Source organism: Canis lupus, chromosome 29 (genome assembly GCF_003254725.2).
Source record: "Canis lupus dingo isolate Sandy chromosome 29, ASM325472v2, whole genome shotgun sequence".
Classification (NCBI taxonomy): domain Eukaryota; kingdom Metazoa; phylum Chordata; class Mammalia; order Carnivora; family Canidae; genus Canis; species Canis lupus.
This window is the reverse complement of record NC_064271.1, coordinates 31,212,007-31,237,396: the sequence shown is the minus strand read 5'-3', so window position 1 is coordinate 31,237,396 and position 25,390 is coordinate 31,212,007. Positions and strand designations below refer to the sequence as shown.

The window sequence follows — 25,390 nt, the reverse complement described above, 5'->3', positions numbered from 1 at the left end:
CGGTTTGGCGCCTGCCTTTGGCCCAGGGCGCGATCCTGGAGACCCGGGATCGAATCCCACATCGGGCTCCCGGTACATGGAGCCTGCTTCTCCCTCTGCCTGTGTCTCTGCCTCTCTCTCTCTCTCTGTAACTATCATAAATAAATAAAAATTAAAAAAAAAAAAAAAGAATTAGTCAGAATTGGGGGTGCCTGGGTGGCTCAGCAGGTTAAGCATCTAATTCTTGATTTCAGCTTAGGTCATGATTTCAGGGTAGTGAGACTGAGCCCTGTGTAAGGCTCCACACATAGTGGGAAGTCTGAGATTCCTTCCCTTTCTGTCTGACCCACCCCCACAACTTGCACACTCTCTCTCCCCCCATCTGTCTCTCTCAAATAAATAAATAAATCTTTAAGGAGAGATAATTTATTCAGAATTGCAGAATGTGCTGGTGGATCCAGGCAAAAGAACTTTAAAAATAGAGACAATACATTATAGTGAATGGGGAGTATCAAGTAGCCTAATTCTAATTCCGGTTCTGCTAGTAAGAAATCATGTGAACCTTTCTGGAAGACTAAATGCACAAAATAAATATTTTCTCTGTTGATAGTACATCACAATCACTGTTGGATTTAAAAATCAGGGAGGGCTAAGACCCACCTTGAATCTTGGATTTCAGTGTTTCTGGAGGTTAAGGGCCTGCTCTTGTGTTTCAAGAGCGCCAGATGAAACCCAGGACAGAGAGGCATGAGAACTAGAATGGACGGAAATAGTGTGCTCACTTCTTTTACTGGAAATGACCTAGGCTGTCCACGTGGTTCTAGTAATAGAACTCTCCTGTCTCTCAATATTTTTATTATTTGGAGCAAAAATGAAGTCTAAACACTAGCAATCCATGAAAAAATGCAGACAAAGAAACCAAACGACTTCAGATATTCAGGAAACTTCATATGTAGCAATAAAATGGCACTAGCACTCTTTAAAAACTATGAGATTGTTAATTAAAATGTAAATGCTAATAGTTGAGTCTTAAATGCATCTGCACATCAACTATACTCACAATCATTTATTTGAGATACGATGAAATCATAATGGAAGTCATAAAAACACAGTATGAATAATAGACGATGTACTGATGCTGTGCACAAGTCAACTAAAACAGTTGGTATATCTCTTCATTTACTTTCCTTCACCTGCCATGATAGAAACCAAATATATTTAGCATTTGAAACAGATGTAGGGAACCTTTCTGAACCACAGTCACATACGGTAAGAGGGGCTATTTTTAGCAAACTTTCTCCTAGGAAATTCACATTAATGAACTCTGAACAAAATGGAAATATGACCATCAGAAAGAGGCCAAAAGTGAATAAACATAGCGAAAATGTTACTAGCTTTTCTTTACTATAAAAAATGACCATTGATGTAGAATTTACATTAACAGAGATATTATTTTCAAGAAAATTTACAAATTAATAAAATGGTATTACGAGATTATGAGAAAATGATCAATCTCATTGGAGACAGAGAGGAACACTGAGAAACTGTTTTTCTTCTGAATATACTAGAAATTCGGTTTAGGTCTGTGGTTTTATTAATTTGTATTTAGATTCTTTTATCTTAAAAAAATTGAGGTTGTATTAAATTCTTTTTTTAAAACTAGTAGCACAGTGTAGTGTGATTTTTAACAAATATAAACCTCTCTGACATGCATGGCATTCGAAGAAAAAGAAGGTTAGAAATGATAATATATGCCAGCAAGCACACTCTATGCTACAGACTTAATGATGAAGGATTTGGTTCATGACTTAAAATAGGAAATAAGAAACTGATCTTGATTACATTAGGAACTCCCTATAATAACACTCATTCTATATGTAAATCATTTGCAAAATGAAGATTATCTATTCAATTCATATAAAACCTTATGCATTTCTCCTTCGCTTAGAGTAAAGCATAAGGTAAAAGTTATAACAATTTGCACTTTTACGCATGTTCTAACTGAAGATTAACTGTGTTTGACAACTCTAAATATAAGGTTTTCTACAAGGAATACATTCCAGAAAGCATTAAAAAATAAGGCAACGTTAGAGAAATTCTCTCTTTTCATGTGCAAAACATACAGTGAAAGATACTGGAATGTCTCAATTAATTTGTCCATCCAAAAACATATCTAAATATATAGAATTTAGGTACTGTTATGGCTGTGTCTAATAAGAAGAGGGAAGTATTTTTCCCTCTATATGTAAACATATAGTGCCCAGTCAGTGTAACACTTACCTTTTTTTCCCAAGAACCTAAATATTTCTAAATAAATATACATCATATTAACTTACAATTCTTTAAATTCATGAAGTTGTTGTACAAGATATAAAGGTAGATGATAAATAGATAACTGAAAAAATATTAAAACTTCAGAAAGCACCTAAATCTTTTCAAATTTCCAGAACTTGCTCTTAGTGGTCTTAAAATGGTCAGTTTTGTTAGAGATTTCTAATTTTGACAATGCATTTTGAACAACTAGAAAAATTTCATTTCAATTATGTATACAATTATATATCTGGTTATTTATACAGTTATATGTATAATTGGTATTATAAGATGGCAGCGAGAAAGGATTAATAAAGTAAATATTTCTTTATTAATAATTAATGTACAATCTTTATTAATTCTTTTTATAACTCTGTTGCATTCTTTCTTATTTTTTCTTTTTGTTTCCTCTTCTCTCCTTTCCCTTCAGTAAACTTGCCACCTATCCTTCAAAGTCTGTAGGGCTTTGCTTTCCTAACCTCTTGTTAAGCTCACCGTTTATTGAGTACACCTTGGAATTTGGGGTCAAGTATTTTTGCTTTGTAACATGCACCTCTACTCAAGCCCCATTGCTTGTACCACCAACCATAGTTACTTAGGCCCTTTAATGACAAAGTTTTTCCTGCATGTCTAAATCTATTTTCTCTCTAAGGAGCCAAGAAGATATCCAATTGCTTTTAGCATTAAAGTTATTTGAGAGAGATTGAAGTTTACTTCTATCATTAATATAAAGGCTGATATTAAAGGAAAAAGAATCTAAAATTAGAAGGTTAGGGATCCCTGGGTGGCGCAGCGGTTTGGCGCATGCCTTTGGCCCAGGGCGCGATCCTGGAGACCCGGGATCAAATCCCACGTCAGGCTCCCGGTGCATGGAGCCTGCTTCTCCCTCTGCCTGTGTCTCTGCCTCTCTCTCTCTCTCTCTCTCTGTGACTATCATAAATAATAAATAAAATTAAAAAAAAATAAAATTAGAAGGTTATTAAATAAGTAAAAATGGGACCTTAGTATCCCGACTACTGATAACATTTTACAGTATAAAAGCCTTTGGGATTAGCAATTCACTTGTGATATATAAATGAAACCCACAGTAAAATCTCCCTAGACCAAAATATCCTGTTTTACTTAATAAGGTGTCCATATCAGAAGGAGAATCTAAGTGAATTTTCTGGTAAAGAACATGAAGTTTTGTCTCTTATTACATTCAGAAAATAAAACATTACCACTATCAGAGAAAAAAAAAAACAAAATAAAATTCTAGTGCATGTCTACTCATCCATAGGGTCTCAGACTTGCCTTTTTTCCCCCAAACTTGATCACACCCCCTCAGTCCACTTTCCTTCCTCTTCGTAGTTTGTAGTTTTCTTTGTATTTGTTTGCTTAGTATTTGTTCCTCTGTTGACTAATTGCCTTTGCACTCTAAAACCAATCATAGTGAATAAGAACTAACAGGGTTTCCATAAATATTTGCTGAAATAAGGATTGTTGAATACAACAAAATTAGTAATAACTAAAATTTTTTGAGTGCACACAGATACCAGGAACTTCCAAGCACTTTACACATATTCATGGACTTTCTCCTTTTTCCCACACTGGCAATGGATTCTCTGATAACTCCCATTTACCAATGAGAAAACAGGGGCAAGTTTACTTGTCTGGGTATTTGTCACACAGCTTGTTGAGGGACAGAGGTGAGATTTGAGCATCAGGGAGTCTCCCCCTTGGCTCCTAATCACTATTTTATGCAGTTATTTTTGGATATTTGAAGACATATGACAATTTCCAACGGTTGAAAAAATAACTTGTTTTCAAAAGCACTGGAAATCATACTGAAAGAAAAGTATTTAAATAAATAATCCATGGTTGAATCTTTGCCCACTATTTAAATAGGGAAAAAGAGAAGTAATTGTTGCCATTATTATGTGCCTGGCATTATGCTAAGTGCTTTACATAGATTATGTCTTTTAGGCCTCCCTGCAGTGAGGGCCCCCTGCTCCCAAAGTAACTTTCAGACAGACACTTGCTAGAAAACCAGTAAATGCAGCTGCTTGTACTAAAGAACCGAACCAGGAATAAAGTGAAAGGAGTTCAATGTTCCCCATATTGAGTGATTGAGATCAGCTGGTTAGAGGGAGAGGGAATAGAAAGGGGTAGGGAGTCTGAAGGGGAGCAGTGAAACACTGGGACAAGATGAAGTCCTGAAAAATAAAACCAAGAAGGAAAGAACCAAAAGATAGTGAACCACTGGCTGATCACTAATCTGAAGCTTCATGGGTAGTGGATTCAACCAGCAAGAGGTTATGTCTTCTAATCAAGCTCTGCAGTTCTGGCATGAGAGTGAAAAACACAGATGCCGGAGTGAGTATTCTTAATGACAAGTGCATGGGGAAAAAAGTTAAGTATAAAATATTTGATTTGCTCATTCTGCAAAGAAGATATGTTTTTGGTTAAAAAAAAAATCTGAGTATTGCCAATTCCTATCCATATGGTGTTTATTTCATTTTTAAGCAAATTTGTGGGGAAAAGTGTTATCTTACTTTCTAATTTTAGAATAAGATTATTTATTAATTTTGGATGCTTTTGAAAAAAGAAATATCTTTCCGTTTCAGTAAAAAACATTGAAACTGACTGAAACAAGGTTCTCCTAGAGTCTGTCATAAACTGGGAATTCAAGCATAAAATAACTGCATTCTCTTACTTCATTCTTAATAATATAGAGTGAAAAAATGCAACTTAAACATTTGTGTAATGTTTTGTGACTTAAGAAGACAATGATAAAATAGATGAACTTTTCTCAAACATAGGAAATGACTTACTAGATCAATTTTTTTTTACTTAATTTATCAAATACTCAAGAAGTTAACATAATATCGCCATAGTATGTTCAAGGGGCCATCTGATTTTAGAATTTGATCTCAACAATTAATAAAAAACTACATATTGCAAAAAACAATGTCTTGCTATCTTAATTGGCTTACTATTTACAAGTTTATACTTGAAAAAAAGAAACCAGGGATACTGGGCTGCTTGGCTGGTCAAGTGTCAGACTCCTAGTTTCAGCTCAGGTCATAATCTCCACGTTGTGAGATCTACCTGCTGTAGGGAATCTGGGCTCAGTGGGGAGTCGCCTTGAAGATTCTCTCTCAGCCCCTCCTGCCCACACTCCTGCACACCATCTTTCTCTCTCTTTAAAAAAAAAAACAAAACAAAACAAATAAAAAAAGAAAGAAAGAAGAGAAACCAAAAATAACAGGGCAATGAAAAGAGAGCTCTATTTTGTTGAAAAGAAATCATATAATGAGAGTTTATTTATTGTGTGCTTAATAGATGACAGAACCACTTTTAAGTATTTTATATTAATACATTAAGTATAATCATCTATTTACTCAGAAAAATTATACAGTTATTAATATTATAAATCTTGCTTTACAGATGAGAACACTAAGGAGTGGAGTGGTTAGGAATCCACTAACTAGTCCATCTCTCACAAGCTAAGGAGTGTTAGCATTAGGATTTTAACCCCAGCAGCATAATTAGAGTATAGATACTTAAAAAAAAAAAAAAGATTTATGTATTTATTTGAGGCAGGGAGGGGCAAAGAGAGAGGGAGAAAGAGAATCTCAAGCAGACTCCACACTGAGAGTGGAGCCCATGCAGGGCTTGGTCTCATGACTCTGAGAGTCATGACCTGAGTCAAAACCAAGAGTCCGAAGCTTAACTGGCTATGCCACCCAGGTGCCCTGCCCTAGAGTACATATTCTTAATATCATTTAATACCACCTTTCTAGGGGCACCTGGGTGGCTCAGTCAGTTAAGCATCTGCCTTCAGCTCAGGTTGTGATCCCAGGGTCCCGGGATCAAGCTCCACATCAGGCTCCCTGCTTAATGAGGAGCCTGCTTCTCCTCTCTCTGCCTCCCCTCTTCATTCATGCATTCTCTCTCTCAAGTAAATAAAAATCTCAAAAAGAAAAAAATACCACTACTCTTTCACATTACTGAGAACAAAAGAGAACACTTAAATATATGTAAATTTTGGAGTAAATAATAAAGCATGTTTTTCCTGTTTAACAATTAAAATCGTATGTCTGGTACTGAAGGAGTCATCTATAACTTCATGTAAAAATAATATTTAATTACCTCTAAAAATATCAAAATAGATGTATTTTTACTCTCATGCTTTCCAGAGACCATATTAATGGGAGATTCTGAGGTTCTGTGGCTTGGCCATTTCTCGGTTCAGCTCCACAGTCAAAGAATGACACGCCATTTGTTCTACAACATTATAGAGTCATTAGAATATAAAAGAGATAGTTTGCACTGTAAGATGAAACTTCATAGAACACATACTTAATTCTTAATACGTTCAGAAAAAGTGAATTTATGCTAAAAGAATGAATAGAGATATCTGTCGTTACTGTGTTAAGATATAATTCTGGCCTTTAGAGCCTTAACTGAAGTGGATATTTTATAGATAATCTTAGGTACAGAAGGAAGTGAATGACGGGACAAGAGTCATATAAATCACTCCTTTTTTAAAAAAAATGCCAGCAGGGTGCCTGGGTGACTCAGTCAGTTAAGCGTCCACACTTGATCTCAGCTCACATCTTAATCTCAGGGTTGTGAGTTCAAGCCCCATACTGGTTTCCACGTTAGATGTGGAGCCTACTTAAAAATAAATAAATAAATAAATAAATAAATAAATAAATAAATAAATAAATAAATAAACAAACAAACAAATAAAGCAAGCCAACCATCAACTCAAGTAAGAATCACTAATCTATAGAAAATATTGTTTACTTTCATTGGGCCTTAGATTTCTTGGTCTGTAAAACAAGACTACATTAAATGAGGTGTATGACAGCTCTCCTCCTCCCTTATATTCTAGGACCCCAAACCTTCAACAAGGTAGCCCACTGGAGTAACTATTCACCCCGATTTGCTTGAAACTATCCCATTTTTTACCTGTTGTCCTGAAGTAATTTTTAAAAGCATCCTTTCCTCTCAATATTATTCAGTTTAGACAATAAATTATTCACATTGTAAAGAATCAGAGATATAGTAGTATTAATTTTCACTTTTTTATCCTATAGTACCTAGTATAATATTCAAATAACTTTGCATATATAATGGATAAAGTAATGCATATTATACATGAGTAAACCCAAAGAAAATACAAAAATCTGCCCTGATACACATTTAATATAACTTCCAATATTAAAATATTTGTCACTAAAGATAGCTTATGCAAGATTATGCATAACCTAGTGATGGATAGACACGGCTTTTGATCCTAATCATGTGCTCCCTTAGGGGAGTCAAACCTACATTTTTCCCCCATAAATCAATATGGAATTACGCAGCTATTTTTCCACGTGAGGATGGCTATAATCATATCATAATACTAAACATTCGAAGGTGACATTATTCCAAATATTAATAGAAAAGTTAAATGCATGATTTAGTAGTTTCCCTTTTTTTTCCTACAGAGTAATGCTATATGTAGGATTGCTAGATTTAGCAAATATAAATATACAACGTCCAGTTAAATTTAAATTTCAGATGAACACTGAATACGTTTCAGCACATGTATGTCCCAAGTATAGCATGTCCTCTATTTTACCTGGCACCCTACCTACATGAAATTCTTATTCTGAGATTTCTTGACTGATGGCTACAAATACTCTGGAAAAAAAAAAAAAAAAAAACAGATTATGTCCGTGTCTTGGCTCTGCCAGATAAATTGGCTCTGTACCCTTAGGTAATGTATATATGACCTTATTAAGACTCAGAATCCACATCAATAAAGTGACAACATTGGTCTCTAACTCACAGAGCTGTGGAGAAGATTAATTGTGACGATGTGTCTAGTCCATAGTAAAGACAATGAGCTATAATGATATTATTCTGAAGAAAGACATACAAAATATTTTAGTCATTTTTCTAGAATGAGTTTTAACAAACTCACCAAAATACATATTCTCCTCTTTTTCTCTTGGTACATAGCTGGACTATATTTTCCCGATTTTCTTTGTAGTTGAGTGTAGTGCCTCATGACTGAGTCCCAGACATGAAATGCCAGAAAAAGTATCATACACCATTTCCAGGCCAGTCCCATATGATTCTTTCATGATTGGACCCATGAGCTTTTTGCCCTTTATACTAACTGGAATGGAGATTCCCTCCCACACCTATTAGGTCAACTTTGCAAGCCTTCGACTTTCATATCAGATTAAAAAAAATCACATATCTTATCCAATATCAAATTTTACTAATAATTTCCAGAGTACTAGTAATTATAAAAGGCAAAGGAGGGCAACGTCTAGGACCATGCTAGGACTCACTCTTGCTCAGATTTAACGTGGCTTTTTAAGAGATAAATGCAGTTATCACATATAAAAAAGAGCTTTTGTCATGAAACATTTCCACTGTACTTCAACTGATTGGCAGTTTATATGACATTTTCCAGTGAGACATGCTCCATAAATGTATAGATTTTCATGCAATCCTAGTCAGATCAGGAACATTTCATAGATTAAAGAAATTTCCATGATGGTAAATATCATCAATATAGTGTTTTCCAGGAGGCTGGCCACTAATCAGCTTACTTATAAGAAATTTGACTTGTTCATCTTTCTTTCTTTTGGGGGATCCCCCAGTGAGGTAGATTAAGCATTACAGACCTGAAGCAAACCAAGTCCTGGCAAAAAGCCAGTTGATGAAGATGCAAGAGCCTCAACCTGCCTGGGTTCCTGAACAGAGGAAAGATGTGATGGACACTTGTTTACCCACCCCATGCTAACAGAATGAACAAGAAAGAACTTTTTTTTTTCTTTTTTACAGATCTTATTTATTTATTTGAGACAGAGCAAGAAAGAGCACAAATGTGAGCAGAGGAGGAAGGGGAGGAGCAGAGAGGGAAGAAGGGGTGGTATAGGCTGACTCCACATTGAGTGTGAAGCCTCACGGGGGCTGATCCCTGGAGCCTGAGATCATGACCTGAGGGAAACCAAGAGTCTGACACTCACCCAACTGAGCCACCCAGGCTCTCTAAGAAAGAACTTTCTATTACTGTGTGCCATTACATATATTTGGGTCTATTAGTATAGCAGCCATCCCAGCCTAAATAATATATAGTTTTTAAAGTAATATCATTACAGGTATAATTAAAATGATGAATACATTACAAACTTTCTTTTCAAATAACGCAATATTTCATAGCTTTCTTATTCTTGGATTATTAGGCTAATGGTTGTAAAACATTTTGAGATATATTGTAATGGCTAAAAATGGTCTCTGGACAGTGCCCTGGATATATTTTATTTATATCTTGCCATTTGTCTTAGACAATTTATTTACCAGGGATAATTTCTCCATCAGTATGCATAGCTAATATTATTACTGAGATTATTATGATGAAAGATGTATCAAAATATTTTACTGATAGCACTAGTTTCACAAAGTGAAAAAACTTTAAAAAGATGTGTATATCACATATATATAATATATATATGGAAATAGAAGACTTTTTTTAACTTCTACTTTAAAATTTCATTTCCCATTAAAAGTTGATTCCACATCCAGAGAACCGTACCTTCCCTGCCCTTGCAGGTAAAGATAGAACATAAGTATATATATATGTATTGTGTGCATGTGTGTGTGTGTGTGTGTGTGCGTGTGTAGTAAAGTTAATTATATCAAGAAGTATGTAAAAATGCACGGGACACTAAATCTGTTCAAGTCTTTATTCAAAATATTCTCATTACCTCTACAAATTATTTATCCTAACACTATTTGCCACTGGTGATCACTGTTGAATCTGGATGGGAGTTATAGGATTCCTTCAATCATTATCTCTACTTTTAAATGCTCGAAATTTGCCATAATAAAGTTTTTTTTTTTTTAAGTAACACTCAGTTCATGGTTTTTTGAAACTCTGAAACTATTAGCCATAATGAAGAGAGGCAGCAAGCTGTGCAGTGGCATGGTCTTCCTACCACCAGCTATGCTAACAATGAGAACAGAAACCACTAAAGGCACTTACCACTGAAAATATACAAGTAGATGTATAAATATACCACAGAGACCACGTTGTAACACTAGTCTAGGATACATTTCTGAAAGAACAATATTTAATAATTATAATAACTAACAAGTACTGAGCATTTATCATTTGTCAGGCATTCTTTTGCATGCCATTCATGCGGTGCCTGATTTCACCATCAAACAAAACCTATGGTGTATATGTTATTATCATCCCTATTCTATGGAAAAAGAAATAGAGAAATAGATTGCACAGCTCATCCACAGCCACATATTCTAGTTCTAGAACACTTTTACACACAAGAATAGCTAAATACTGTATCATGCTGTGTATTGGTTTCATTTAGAAATGTGTTGGAGATATATTAAAAAACTATTACAACTTAATAACATACAGATAAATAACCGAATTGAAAATGGTCCAAGGGAACCCTTGTTCACTGTTGGTGATTTTATTTTATTTTTATTTTTTGTTGTTGGTGGTGATTTTAAAATGACACAACTGCTATGGGAAACAGTATAGTGATCCGCAAAAAAATTAAAAACGGAACTACCATAAGATTTAGAAATCCCACTTCTAGGTGGGATACCCAAAAGAACTGAAAATGAAGCCTTGAGTAGATATTTACATACCCATGTTTACCGAAGCACTATTCACAAGAGCCAAGAAATGGAAGCAAACTAGATCTTCATCAAAAGATGAACAGCTAAAACAATGCGGTAAAAACAAGATAGAACACCACTCAGTCTTACAAGGGAAGGATGCACCACAACATACTACAACCAGGGTGAACCTTAGGAGATTATGCTAGGTCAAACAAGCCAGTCACAAAAAGAGATACATACTGTGTGAGTCCACTTATATGAGGAATCTAAAGTAGTCATCTTCATAGAAATAGAAAGTGGAATGGTGGTTGCCAAAGACCAGACTGTCAAGTGGGAGAAGTCAGTTGTTATTTAATGCAGACAGATATGCAGTTTTGAAAGACAAAAAGTTTTGGAGATCTTTTTGTACAGCAATGTAAATATACTTAACGCCACTGAACTGTACACTTAAAAATGGTTAAGATGGCAAATTTAATTTTATATATATTTCATCAAAATTAATTTTGTTTAAAGTGGCCAAAGGATCTAAATAAACATTTCTCCAAAGAAGCTAAGTAAATGGCCAATAAACATAAAAAGATGTCAGGAGATACAAATTATAGCCACAATGAGATACCACTACAGATCTACTAGGATGACTATAACAAAAAAGATAACACGTATTATTAAGGATATGGAGAAATTAGAACCCTCATACACTGCTAGTGAAAATGTAAAAAGGTGCAGACTATCTGAAAAACAGACTGGAAATTCCTTCATAAAGCTAAACAGAGTTCCCATGCTATCCAGCAACTCTACCTCTAAATATACATCAAATAATAAAAAACATATGTTCACGTGAAAATCCATATATAAATGTTTACGGCAGCATTATATATAGTAGCCAGAAGATGAAAATAATTCAGGTATCCATCAATTGGTTAATGGATCAATAAAATATAATAATATATCCACAGAATTTAGCAATAAATTCAGTGTTTGGCAATAAAGAGAAATGAAGGTCTGATACATGCTACAACATGCATAACATTAAAATGTTATGTTAAGTAAAAAGCCAGTACAAAGGACAACATATTATATGATTCCATTTTTATGAAATGTCTAGAAAAGACAACTCTATAGACATTGTAGAATAGTTGTGTGGGGTGAAGACAGATGGGGGTTGGTGATGCCTGGGGGATACTGGAAGGGGTGCAGAATTTCTTTTTTAGGGTAATTAAAATGGCATAAATCTGACGATAGTTGATAAAGGTCCAACTCTGAAATCCTAAAAACACGGAATTTTATATTTTATTTATTTATTTATTTATTTATTTATTTATTTATTTCTTAAAGATTTATTTATTTGAGAGAGAAAGAGAATGAGCAGGAGAAGGGGCAGAGGAGAGGGACAGAAATCCTCAAGCAGATTCCCCACTGAGCACAGAGTCCAGTGCAGGACTAGATCCAAGGACCCTGAAATCATGGCCTACGCTGAAATCAAGAATTGACCGTTTAATCAACTGAGCCACCCGGGATCCCTGAAATAAGTGACCTGGATATGTGAATTCTATCCCAATAAAGCTTTTTTTTTTTTTTTTTTTTTTTGTAAAGCAAAGTGTTGGAGGAAGCTTTCAAAACTTAAAACAGAGAATAAAATAAAGTTTGATATATATATTAATAACATTCAAGGAAAACAGATATAAGTAATAGTGTGGAAGATGATTTTTCTATTACCTATGTATACATTAAAGCACATATGTGTGTCTGCACACACACACACACACGAGTGAGGTAGGAAGGGAGGAGGGAGAAGGAACAACAATAGCGACAATGTTCCTGTGTTATTATGCAAGTTTTCTTCTCTGTTTTTGGATATTCCAAGGTCTTCTAAAGTCTATTAGAATTATTCTATGTCTGCCCCAGCACTCCTTTGAAGATTATATTTGAGAACTAGAAGCTTTGACAGTATAATCACCCATCATCTCCTTTCAATGCCACAAAGGACAAATTCCAGCAAATGCTGAATATATGAGGTTCTATAATGCTTCTAGAAAGCACTGGTATTTTATTTATTTCAACATGCCTTAGACTCTTAGGCTCAAGGTAGTTGAAATGTTTCCTGATTACATAAACTTAATTTAAATATTCAGTTTTGATGTTCCTGGGTAAGAGGTTGTATGCATATGTTTGCGTAAATGGTTTATTCAAAATGGTGATATTATATCAAAAGAAAATGTCCAGAAATGCCACCTCTTTATTTTCCACTTACCCAGCACTTTCTGATCCCGAATATATTTGAATATATTTACCTAATATGATATTCCCAAATGTTACTTAGTATACCAAGAAAAAGGTAAGGGGATTTTTTTTTCATTTATTATCATTACCATCCCCACCTTTATCATCACAACCACCACCACCCATGACTTCATATTACCAAAGTGATTTTCAGAATGGGTGTATAACCCAAGGTCACAGAGGAAATGCAACTGGACTTCCTAAATCCTAGAAATTCATACTCTAACTGGAAAGAAGAAATAATAAGCACCTAGACAACACATACATACATAACACTTAAATATTCATACAGAATCCCAGAAGTGTTAATTCAGCTATTCAACTTGATACTATTTGTGTAGCCATTTAAGAATGCACAGAAACCAATGTTCTAAAGGTACATTAACCTGTACCTGATAGTCCTTACTTAAACAATACACTGTGGACCAAATTTAGAATAAAACAGATGGTATATAGCTACCTGAACTTTTCATATTTTTTTCTCTTTTCTTTTAGGCACTAAACGGCATGGAATCATCTTGCTTCCTTCACATTTAATAAAAACCTGTAATTCTCTTGCATCTTTTTTCTAGCTTATCATCATTACAAGAACGAAAACCCACGTGGATCATTAAACTAAAATTTACAATAGTTTTACCCATATCATGGTTTCAAACAATATTCCACAAAAATAGACTAGTATGTTCAAAGTAACAATTCTATTTTTATTAAAACATTAACATCAAAAGCTATCTATCTTTAAAACTATAGCCCAAAGGAAATATGAATCTTGTGAGATGAGTTGAAAACCTTAAAGTGCATGTAGGTTTCAAAAGTTAAGTTCTAGAAATGATATTGGCAGCAGATACTTTTAGAACCAACATCTAGCAGGAGTCAAGTACTTCCAGTCCCTTAAAGCAGAGATCATCAGGATGCAGGATAATGTTGATCTCTTCATTGTGTTTGAACTATGGCAGTGGACCAATGATACCTGATCTTGTTTCAGACAACTGGTATGCAGTTAATTATAAATTAAAAAAAAAATAGAGAAGTCCTGAAAGCTACCTTTATTTCTAGAAAAATCTCTATTGCTATTGGGTAGTCTATATACTGAAATTTAAGTCATGTATTCAAGACACATTCAATCATAAAGGATATTAAAGAATAGGTTTCAAAAAAAAGAAGAATAGGTTTCACAGGAGCTCCTAAAGTGAATTAATCATAAATGAATAAGGTTAGGTTGCAATCTCAGACTAGTTTATCTCAAAGCATGTTTATCGTGGTGATGTCTTGGTGGGTGAGGATAAATCATTCTTATTTCAATATTTATTGTCTATTTCTCTATAGGAGCATCACTTCAATATAAACAAAACAAAACCTTATCTCTGACTCTTTTCAAGGTCCTTTGCCAAATCTGATATGGAAAGCAGAAATGAAAAAGTGAGCAACATTTTTCTCAAGTTGCCTATGGCTTTGAGATTATTCAAACTTGCGTTCAAGAGAGAGATTACATAAAGGCCATCAAGAAGTAGGAAGATCTCTGAGGTTAGAGTAAAGTGAGAAATTTACAAAGTGACTTCAAAAAAAGAGAAGAGATCTAAGCTGAGCCGTAAAAAACAAACAGGATTTCGACAGGGTATTTGGGAGAGGTACTTAAGGTAGAAAGCACATGAGCAAACCAAGAATGAAAATCCTAAAATCCTACTGTATGTTAACTACTCTGGAATTAAAATTTTAAAAAAATGAAAATCTTAATCGGAAAAGAAGTTAGTTTTATTACAGTGTTTTTCAAACTTCAAGGACATGATCCATTACAATATTTATCAAAAAGGATGCAACTGACCTTTGACATGAGAATTTTTCCCCATCTATAACAAGATGGTTAACAATATCCCTGGTCTCCAGCTACTAAACACTAGAAACACGGTCCCCTTTATTCTTTTAGTTTTGGAGAAAACCCAGAATTCCTTCTTAGGTTTTCAAATACCCCTGGTGGTGAGTAAGCCTTCCCTATATGCAACCACTGAGTCAGGAAATCTATGAAGTTCATTTACCAATAGAAGGTAATAGAATGGAAAGATGGATGGATGGAAGGAAGGAAGGAAGGAAGGAAGGAAGGAAGGAAGGAAGGAAGGAAGGAAGGAAGGAAGGAAGGAAGGAAAAGGAAGGGTTACCAAGTAATAAAGGAATAAAGTCATAACTGACTGTTGACCTGTTTAATTTTAGAGATGACAGGGTTTTGATTAAGCACACAATCTCAGTGATTAGCAAGTTTCATATTTTATCTGCATATCCACTGGAAAGAAGTTTAAAAGTCACACACCCGACTTCATGAAAATTAAGGATCAGAGAACTTAAATAACTTATCAAATTAAAGGATGGCTCTTATAACTAAGATGAGCTATTACAGATTTTTGAGAAGGAATAGCTTAATTGCATATATCCAGAAGAATTTTACTAATTCATGAAAATAGATTTCCTTAAACAATCAGACAAATAGTAAATATTTTCTCACCCTTCTCCGTTAGTTAACATTTAAAGAATGAAAATCCCTTCAGAGAACTTAAATCAATGGTACCTCCATAGCTTTTTCTTACAGGGTTTAAACATTTTGTTTATCTTTAAGTTCTATATGGAGGGATGCCTGGGTAGCTTGGTGGTTGAGCATCTGCCTTTGGCTCGGGGCGTGGTCCTGGGGTCCCAGGATCGAGTCCCACATGGGGTTCCCCGTGTGGAGCCTGATTCTCCCTCTGCCTGTGTCTCTGCCTCTCTCTCATGGATAAATTTAAAAAAAAGTTTTATGTGTAGTACTGGCATACACTTCATCCCACACTCCTTAAAAATGACCTAAGTCTGCTTTAAAATATGTCTTGTACAATCGCAGACCAAATACAAGGCTGGTGTGGAAGTATTGCCTAGCTCCCTTCAGCAGCTGCCATCTCTCTCATATTCATAGCCATAAGACCACTGGTGCTGTAGGCTGGATCTTAATACATTTTTCTGGCCCCTTCAGTTTATGTCCCTCCTCAGAACTCAACTTTCCCCTTGACTTTTGAGTCTGAACATTCTTCTTATTTCTGTATCTCCCCCAGACTCAGACAGGAAGCTCCTTCTTTGTCCTGACACCAGACAGACCACATTACTGGGTTAATGGGTAGGTATCTGGCACGTAAGAGTAATTATGACACTGTAGTTCTGTCCTCTGCACACTTACAGTCTCTGATAAAACCTGAATAAATTGAAATGAATAAAACAATAATTATGCACATAAACTAATGCCTTTGAAAGCAGTGTAGCTTTCTGTAGAGTTTGAAACCAGAGGCTGAAAGCTGAAAACAGTCCACAAACACGTTAAAGCTGTCCAGTCCAGTGTATATTTTTAATGTAAATGGATTTAAATTCGTTCATTATACTGGGTAACTTCATAAATCTATGTTCTTACACTTTTCAATTTGTAATCACTAGCCGAGTACTGAAGAGCATGGACTTTGATGTCAGACAGACTGATTCAAGACTGTGCTCTGCGAGTAACTTTCTAGCTATAGGATGGGATGCTACAAAAACTCTATCATAGGGTTACTGTGAGCATTCCCATGGATGATTCATGTAAAGTACCTAGCACACACTCTAGCACACAGTAATTATTAAATATTAGTTCTTATCATTCTTTACTAAATGGAACTCCTGCTGCTAAAAAAAATAATGTTAGAGCAGAGTATGTGAATAAAACCCTTTGCCTAAAAGCAGTACCACCTGGACATAATTTCATGAACATAATTTTATGTAGACTGCTTTAACAGAAACTGACATTAGAGAAGTGAATTTTAGCAGATGACAGAACTATAATAAGATTTCCTTGGATTGGTTTTTAAATGTGCTACGTTGCACTCAACCAATTCTGCCCATTATTTCCAAAGCAATGTAGTTTCCAGCCATGTGTTCCATATATCAGTTTTTCAGGTATGTAAACTCCACGAGCTAAGTGTTTAAACGTTAAAAATAAGACACAGAATCCAAGGAAGAGATGACTACTATGAAAGAAAAAATCAGGCTTACCTTGAGTTATATAAAAATGAAATGTTTCCTAGGTCCTCTTAGCTTTCACATTATTTGTTGAAAGAAGAACTCAAAACTTACAACCTCATTTTATCCAAGAGAAACATGCAGGCTAATGTGTGTTTTTTTTGTTTGTTGTTTGGTATATATTACCTGAAAAATAATAGAGATTAATAATGCATTGGCAAGGTTAAATAAAAAAGGGAAACTTTACCTTGTAAAATCAAAACATGTTCTGTAAACTGAGAAGTGGATTAGAATGTTCAAAGTGCTTGGGGACCAAGCATTCTGTAAAGTCTGATTTATACCACAGGCATCATAATGCCTACCTACTTCAGAATGACAAATAGTACCAAGCTGAAGTCGCAAACAGCAGCCCCAGAGCGTTAACAGCAAATGTCTTCCATCTTAATAGCTGAGTCTGTGCCATTCCGTACACTTAAAATTCTGAGCATTTAACACTTCTTGTTGCATCTAAATCCAGATACAAAAACCTTCAAATCAAACTATTTACCTCAACTGAAATCTGCCTTGAATAATTCATAAGAAGGAAGAAAGATGGCAGTGAAGAAAGCCAAAGAGAGTTTTAATGAACTCTAGAGTTTCAAAAATAATGGCATAGAAGTTATTACAGCTTTTTCCCCTCCCCTGTAAAACAGACTATCGTCAGTCTAATACCAAATACTTCCAGAAAACAGAAGGAGCAATAAAGGGTTCAGCTTTCTGCTTGTCTGCAATTGATAAGAGTAACAGCACCACACAGATTATTACCAGGAGAGGCTCTCTTGGAATGTGTGACAGTCAAGGAAGCATCTAAAGTTTTCACATTCAAATATTTTACTTTTATGTTGTTTCTTAAAATTCCACTGGTATCTGGAGTCTCCATTAAAAAGAAAGTATGAAAATCAGTAAATGTAGTGGCTCTGGCCTAGGCTACACCAGCACCTGTTTTTATGTGGCTTTGCCACCCTTGAAGACTTATTTGACTTGATGGGTAGAATTTGCAGCTATCCTACCTATGTTTCCCTGGAAATAAAAAAAAGGTTTCACATTCTGCTCTAATAAATAAGCATCTCTTCAATGATTCATCTGGTGAATGAACCTACGATTTTTATTAAATTTTTTTTTAAAGGGGGCCATTTGCAGGGTTACTGCTATGTAGGTTTTCATTAGTCTCCTATTGCTATGTAACAAATCATCACAAACTGGGTAACTTAAAACAATACACATTTAGGGGCGTCTGGTGGCTCATTAAGCACCTGCTTTTGGTTCAGGTCATGATCTCAGGGTCCTAGGATTGAGTCCCATGTCAAGCTTCTTGCTCAGTGGTGAGTCTGCTTCTCTCTCTTCCCCAACCCCTGTTCTTGTGCATGTGCTCTCTCTCTCTCTCTCTCTCTCAAATAAATAAATAAATAAAATCTTTTTAAATACCCACAAATTTATTCTCTACAATTCTGGGGATCAGAAGCCCAAGTCAAGTCTTCTGGGGGCTAAAATTGAGGTACAGACAGTACTGCATTCCCTCCGGAGGCTCTGAGGACAATTCTGTTCCTTGCCTTTTACATCCTGGAGAGGCTGTCCACATTCCCTGGCTGGAGCCCCTTCCTCCATTTTCAAAGTATATCATTCCAACCTCTGCTTCTGCATCCCATCTTCCACCTTTGATCTTCCTTCCCTCTCATAAGAACCTTGTGATTACACGGGGCCCAACTGGATAATCTGGGACTGTCATTTCCAGATCCTTAATCACATCAGCAAAGTCCCTCTGCCAAGCCAAGTAACCTATTCACAGGTGCTGGGGACTAGGAGGTAGACATCTTTGGGTGCTGTAAGGTAAATGCTTAAAGGAAATAAATTTACATATTAGATAATAGGCCTCATATGGCTTGATTATAGACAAAAACAGAAGACAGTCTCAGTAATCCTAACAGGACCAATTTTTTTCTAAGTGATAGTTTTTAAACGATGTTTCATAAAACTCTAAAAAGCTTACTGACAAACTTTAAAAATACATATAATAACAGTATGTAAGTTTCTGAGTTGCTATTCTCTGTTAATAAAGAATAATGGATGCAAATCAAAACCTCAATGATATATCACTTATAACAGTCAGACTTGGCTAGTATCAAAAAGATAAGAAAGATGTGGAGAAAAAGGAACGCTTGTGATGGTAAGAATGTATACTGGGACATTCACTGTCTTCAAAAAGTTAAAAATAGAAATACCATATGATTCAGTAATTCCACAACTAAGTACTAAAAAAAATTAAAACACTAATTCTAAAGGTATATGCACCGCTATGTTTATTGCAGCATTATTTACAATAGCTAACATAAAGAAGCAACCTAAATGTCCATCCACAGATAAAGGGATAAAGAAAATGTGGCGTATAGACACAATGACATATCAGTCATAAAAAAAGAAGGACATCTTGCCATTTGCAACAATATGGAAGTACCTAAAGAATATTATGCTAAGTTAAGTAAGGCAGACACACACAAAAAAACAAATATATGATTTTCTGTATATGTGGAATCTAAAAAAATAAAATAAAACAGACAGACCTATAAATAAAGAGAACAAATAGATGATGGCCAAAGGGGTGGTGAGTGGGGGAATGGGCAAAATGGATGAAGGGGAGTGGCAGATACAGATTTCCAGTAATGAAATCAGTAAGTGATGAGGATGAAAGGTCCAGCCCAGGGAATAGCGTCAGTGGGACTCTAATAGTGTTGTGCGCTGACAGATGGAGCTACACTTGTGGTGAGCACAGCATAACATATAGAGTTGTCAAATCACTACATGTACACCTGAAACTAAGGTAACACTGAGGTTCAGTTATATTTTTTCAATAAAGAGAGAGAGAGAGAGAGAGAAAACTAGGCATTTTAAATATAGGTAATATCAAAATATCTATATCAAAGCAATTTTCATTCTTTGTATGTGTGTACTCGCATCTGCCTGTTATTTCCCCTTCTGGTCTGCAAGTGCTTGGATCCCCGGTTATGTTTAATGTTTATTGAATGGACTAAAAAATGAACGAGTGAATGAATGAAACTATTTCAGATGGTTATATGTTAAAAGGCAAAAATCTATTTTATTTTTCCAGACTTTTTTTTAAAATTTTTATTTATTTATGATAGTCACACAGAGAGAGAGAGAGAGAGAGAGAGAGGCAGAGACATAGGCAGAGGGAGAAGCAGGCTCCATGCACCGGGAGCCCGACGTAGGATTCGATCTCGGGTCTCCAGGATCGTGCCCTGGGCCAAAGGCAGGTGCCAAACCGCTGCGCCACCCAGGGATCCCTATTTTTCCAGACTTTTAAAGCAAAATAACATTGCTGGTTGATATATTAAATGCAGACCTAAGATTCGATCAATTTCTAAGAACTAGGGATTAGGGGTGCCAGGCTGGCTCAATTGGTAGAGCATGAGATGCTTGATCTTGGGGTTGTAAGTTCAAGCCTCATGTTGGGTGTAGAGATTACTTGAAGTCCTTAAAACACTTTTTTTCTAAGATCTATATAAATGCTTTTTTAGACAAGCTTCATTTCAAATACATGACAGTGTTTTCTAAAAGAAGTCATCATACAAAATTGAATAATAAATTTCAGGTATAGTTTATCCACACAAAAGGAAAAAGAATGAATGAATAATAAATAAATAAATAAACAAGGCATAGATAATCTATAATTATTGAATAGTTTTAAGTAGTTAGATTTTAACTAGCACAGTAATATTCATGAGTGTCCTTTTTGAAAATGATAGCTTACAAATGGTCTAATGGTGATTTTAATAATTATTTAACTCTACTTACTTTCACAGTTTCATCAAAATAGGCATGAAATTGAAATTGAAAGCAAAGTACAGGAATATAGTTTTGGTACTTCATGATTCTTTATATATTTCATTTAACATGAGTCAGATGACTTAGCAATAAGATAATGAAGGTACTTAGAGCAAAAATCTCCACCTTTATCAGTGCTCAATATTAATGCAAGTCTAAAAAGTGACCCCTAAAATTGAATTGCAGAGAAAGAGATTATTTCTTATTCTTTGAATAAAATGTGTCACCAAACAAAAGCATTTAACAGCTTGCTCAGATTTTTTTCTTATAGTTATAAGTATACAATGTTTATCAATATGCTATAATGAAATCTTCACCAAATATAAATACGATGCTTAATTACTGAAGATAAATCTACAAATATTTTGACTTTGAATTTTAATGACTTAATAACAAAATATACTTTCTTTGATAATTCACCATTACATACAAAGGATTTTCACAAATAGAAAAAAGTAGGTCTAAATACATTTTTCCCTGGGGCCCCTGGGTGGCTTGGTGGTTAAGTGCCTGCCTTTGGCTCAGGTCATGATCCCAGGGTCCTGAGAGCAAGCCCTGTGTCTGGCTCTCTGCTCAGCAGTAAGCCTGCTGCTTCCTCTGCTTTTGCTCTCTATCTCTCTGTCAAATAAATAAATAAAATCTTTTTAAAAAAAGAAACGGGGATCCCTGGGTGGCGCAGTGGTTTGGCGCCTGCCTTTGGCCCAGGGCGTGATCCTGGAGACCCGGGATCGAATCCCACGTCAGGCTCCCGGTGCATGGAGCCTGCTTCTCCCTCTGCCTATGTCTCTGCCTCTGTCTCTCTCTCTGTATGACTATCATAAATAAATTTTAAAAAAAAAATTTTTTTTAAAAAAAGAAACGTTTGCCCAAGCCAAGGCAGATATCTCTCAACAGGGCTTCTGGTGAATAAATTTAAATTTAAAAAAATTTATTTTAATTTAATAAATAAATCTATCTTAATTTAATTTATTTTAAATTAATAAATTTATTTATTTATTTTTCCCTAAGTGAACAATTCTTAGAAGTACACAAAGAAAATAGAAAGTACTACTTTTAAAAAAATGATAGCATTTTCTAATTATTCTCCTTAAGAAACATAATGAAATTAAGTTCATTTTTATTTTGTTTTTTGTTTTTTGTTTTTTTCATTTTTATTTTGGTTCACAGATTTAGCACAAAATATATTTTTAATGGAAAGATCAACATTATTCAATTCTGCTTGTTAAAGCAATACATGCTTCTGGCAAAGCATTCAGCATCATTGAAGAAAATAAAAATCATAACCCTCAACCACTGTCCCCATTTAATGCATTCTTATCGACTGTTATCATAAGCCCACTTTTTCTATTGGAATACCAGTATTTATTTAATGACCATGCCCATGGAAATTAAGCTTTATGCATTCTTTGTTTCTGTCTTTGTTGTCATATCTTATTACCACTGCAACCACTGCTGCATTTCCAACAAAAAGGTAGAATGAAAACATTGAAAAATATAATTTTCAGGGGATCCCTGGGTGGCTCAGCGATTTGGCACCTGCCTTTGGCCCCAGGGCGCGATCCTGGAGTCCCGGGATCGAATCCCACATCGGGCTCCCGATGCATGGAACCTGCTTCTCCCTCTGCCTGTGTCTCTGCCTCTCTCTCTATATATATATATGTCTATCGTGAATAAATAAATAAAATCTTTACTAAAAATAAATAAATAAATAAATAAATAAATAAATAAATAAATAAATAAATAAATAAATAAAATTTTCTATGTATTTTATCAACGAATTTTTGGAGTTACTTTCAGTAACTTGGGATTTGAAGCTGAAAATACTTGAGGATTCCTATGACCAAGTATTTATACTTGCTTTCTTTTTGAAGAAGAAATGTCAATATAACTAGTTCTAAAAAAAAGACTTAAATTTAATCTATAAATGAAATAATTCATCAGCAGCACCTGCATTTTTCTTTACAACAGAAATTCAAATAATGACATTTTATTAGTTTCTGTTGAATAACATTTAACATATTAACAATATTAACATGATCACCAATATTCCTTATAAACATCAAAGAAGCTAAAACTGCATGTTGTATCCTAAGGTAGAATCTATTTATAGAGAACATTCATATGAGGATAAATTATTTTATTTAAATGCATTATCTTCTCTTTTTGAAGCTGATTATGAAATAAAAACTCCAAGAATGACAAATATCAATGGTGAAACACTTAAAATTAATTACTGCAAGAATGTTACTTCAGACACCTTTTCTCAGGGATGTTAAGTTTAAGCGTATTAATCTTTTCCCTTTTAATTTTTTTATTGAAATACAATTGATATGTAACATCGTACTTAAAGATACTAACTTAATTTATAGGTCACTTGCTAAAATGCTCTTGCTTCTAAAATAAATATTGAATTCTTAATAGGATCATGTCTTAATTTGGAAGTGACCTAAGCAGTTTAAGAAGTAAATGTATTTGTTTGTTGTAAATATATTCCTTTTATTTAGTTATTGCTTTGTTGTACATAGCTTTGTTATTTATCATTTAATGTATTTTTTGTTGTAAATATATTCCTTTTATTTAGTTATTGCTTTGCTGTACATAGATTTGTTATTTATCAATTAAAATACTTCCCTTATGCTTTGATATTAATTTTTGCAAAAACTATACTAACTGTTCACAAACTCAGCAAGCCTTGAGAAAGATGTTTGATCTGGTTATACGCATCTAGATTAGATCCTAGGTCAGGAAGCTTATGAATTAACTTGAGGTAAGAATAGTATCTATGGATTATCTTCAGTGGAAAAAAATTTTTTCTTGATTGACTTGTTTTATGGTTATTCAGGTTTGTGTGATGATTTATAACTTAGCAAGTGTATCCAGAATACATGCTTTGGAGGCCTTGCGATCATGTTATGCAGGGAACATTTCTGGAAACAGAAGCTTGGAACATGCAGGGGAGGAGAGAATACAAAGGGAGCACGTGCATTGTCTTTCAATGTAAATTAAAGGCAGGGCTAGCGTTTGGAAGTGAATATGACTTGATTAGTAAGCCCCAAGTTTTTCACCTAAATTCAACAAGGAAGAAGTTTCAGAGATGTAGATTTCAGGTCAGGAATAAGGTTTGTACAAGGATAATAGAAAAAATATAGTTAACCTTTATTGAATGCTTGCTATTTGCCAGATACCATGCTCAGAACTTTACTTTCATTATTGTGTTTAATTTTCACAGTGACTTGATCATCATGCATATACCATTTTATGGTGAGGGAACTAATTTTTAATAAATGTTTAATAAATTTCCAGCTCTCTGACTAGTAAGTCATAGAACCAGAAGTTAAATAAATAAGCCACACTCTTATGTATGTACTTTTCTGTAAAATAAAAAGAATTAAAGCACCTGCTGAGTGATTCCTTGATGGATTAAGCCCAATAGTTGAATCAACGAGGCTCCTGTGGGAAACAGTTTTTAAAATGTCTGACAATGATACCTGCCTCCTGGGATCGATGTCCTTGTTAATTCTAATGAGTAAATTCTTTCTTTCTCTTCTTTCTTTTTTTTTTTTTTTTGTTGTTGTTAAGATTTTGTGTATTTATTCATGAGAGACACACAGAGAAAGAGGCAGAGACAGAGGCAGAAGGAGAAGGCTCCCCTGTTGGGAGCCTGATGCTGGACTTGATTCCAGGACCCTGGGATCACTCCTTGAGCCGAAGGCAGATGCTCAACCACTAACCATCCAGGTGCCCCAAATAACTTCTCTCTAACCAAGGGTATGTGACCATGTTGAGGGGATATCATTTCTGTGTTTGAGTTATAAAAGGTTGTGACTTTATCTTCCAAGCTGACTCTATTATCTTCTCAGTCTGCACTCATTGATGAAGGGGTCATATTGGAAGGGGTCACTTGACAAGGAAATGAGAGCAGCTTTCCAGCAGCAGCCAGCACGTAACTGAGGCCGAGGTGAACAGCACTCCATGTACTGTATTCGGCCAACAGCCACATTAGTGAGTTAGGAAGCACACCTTTTACCAGTTGAGCTTTTAGATGAGAGATCCCAGGCCTGGTTGACATTGTGATTGCAGCCTTGTAAGACATCTTAAAACAGAAGACCCAGATAAGCCGCGTCTGGATTTCTGACTCACAGAAACTGTGATGTGATAAATGTGTGTTGTTTTAAGTTACTAAATTTGGGGGCAATTTGTTACACAGTAATAGATAAGAACTAATACACTTCCCCAAGGCAAGGATTATGCCTTGACTTAATGTATCCAGCAACAAGCCACTAAGTGAAGAATGAAT

At 34.9% G+C, this 25,390-nt stretch overlaps 1 protein-coding gene across 14 annotated transcripts in view; it reads right to left on the bottom strand.

The window, feature by feature from the left end:
- Nucleotides 1-25,390, bottom strand: part of RALYL (RALY RNA binding protein like) — a 712,238-nt gene that overhangs the window by 484,201 nt on the left and 202,647 nt on the right. For 3 of the 14 annotated variants that reach the window (XM_025433659.3, XM_049103896.1, XM_025433657.3), the window contains exon 2: nt 17,248-17,400. The exons of the other annotated variants lie outside the window; for them this stretch is intronic. The gene's annotated coding sequence lies outside the window, so the exon portion shown is untranslated. The remainder of the gene's footprint in view (nt 1-17,247; nt 17,401-25,390) is intronic. 14 annotated transcript variants of the gene reach the window in all.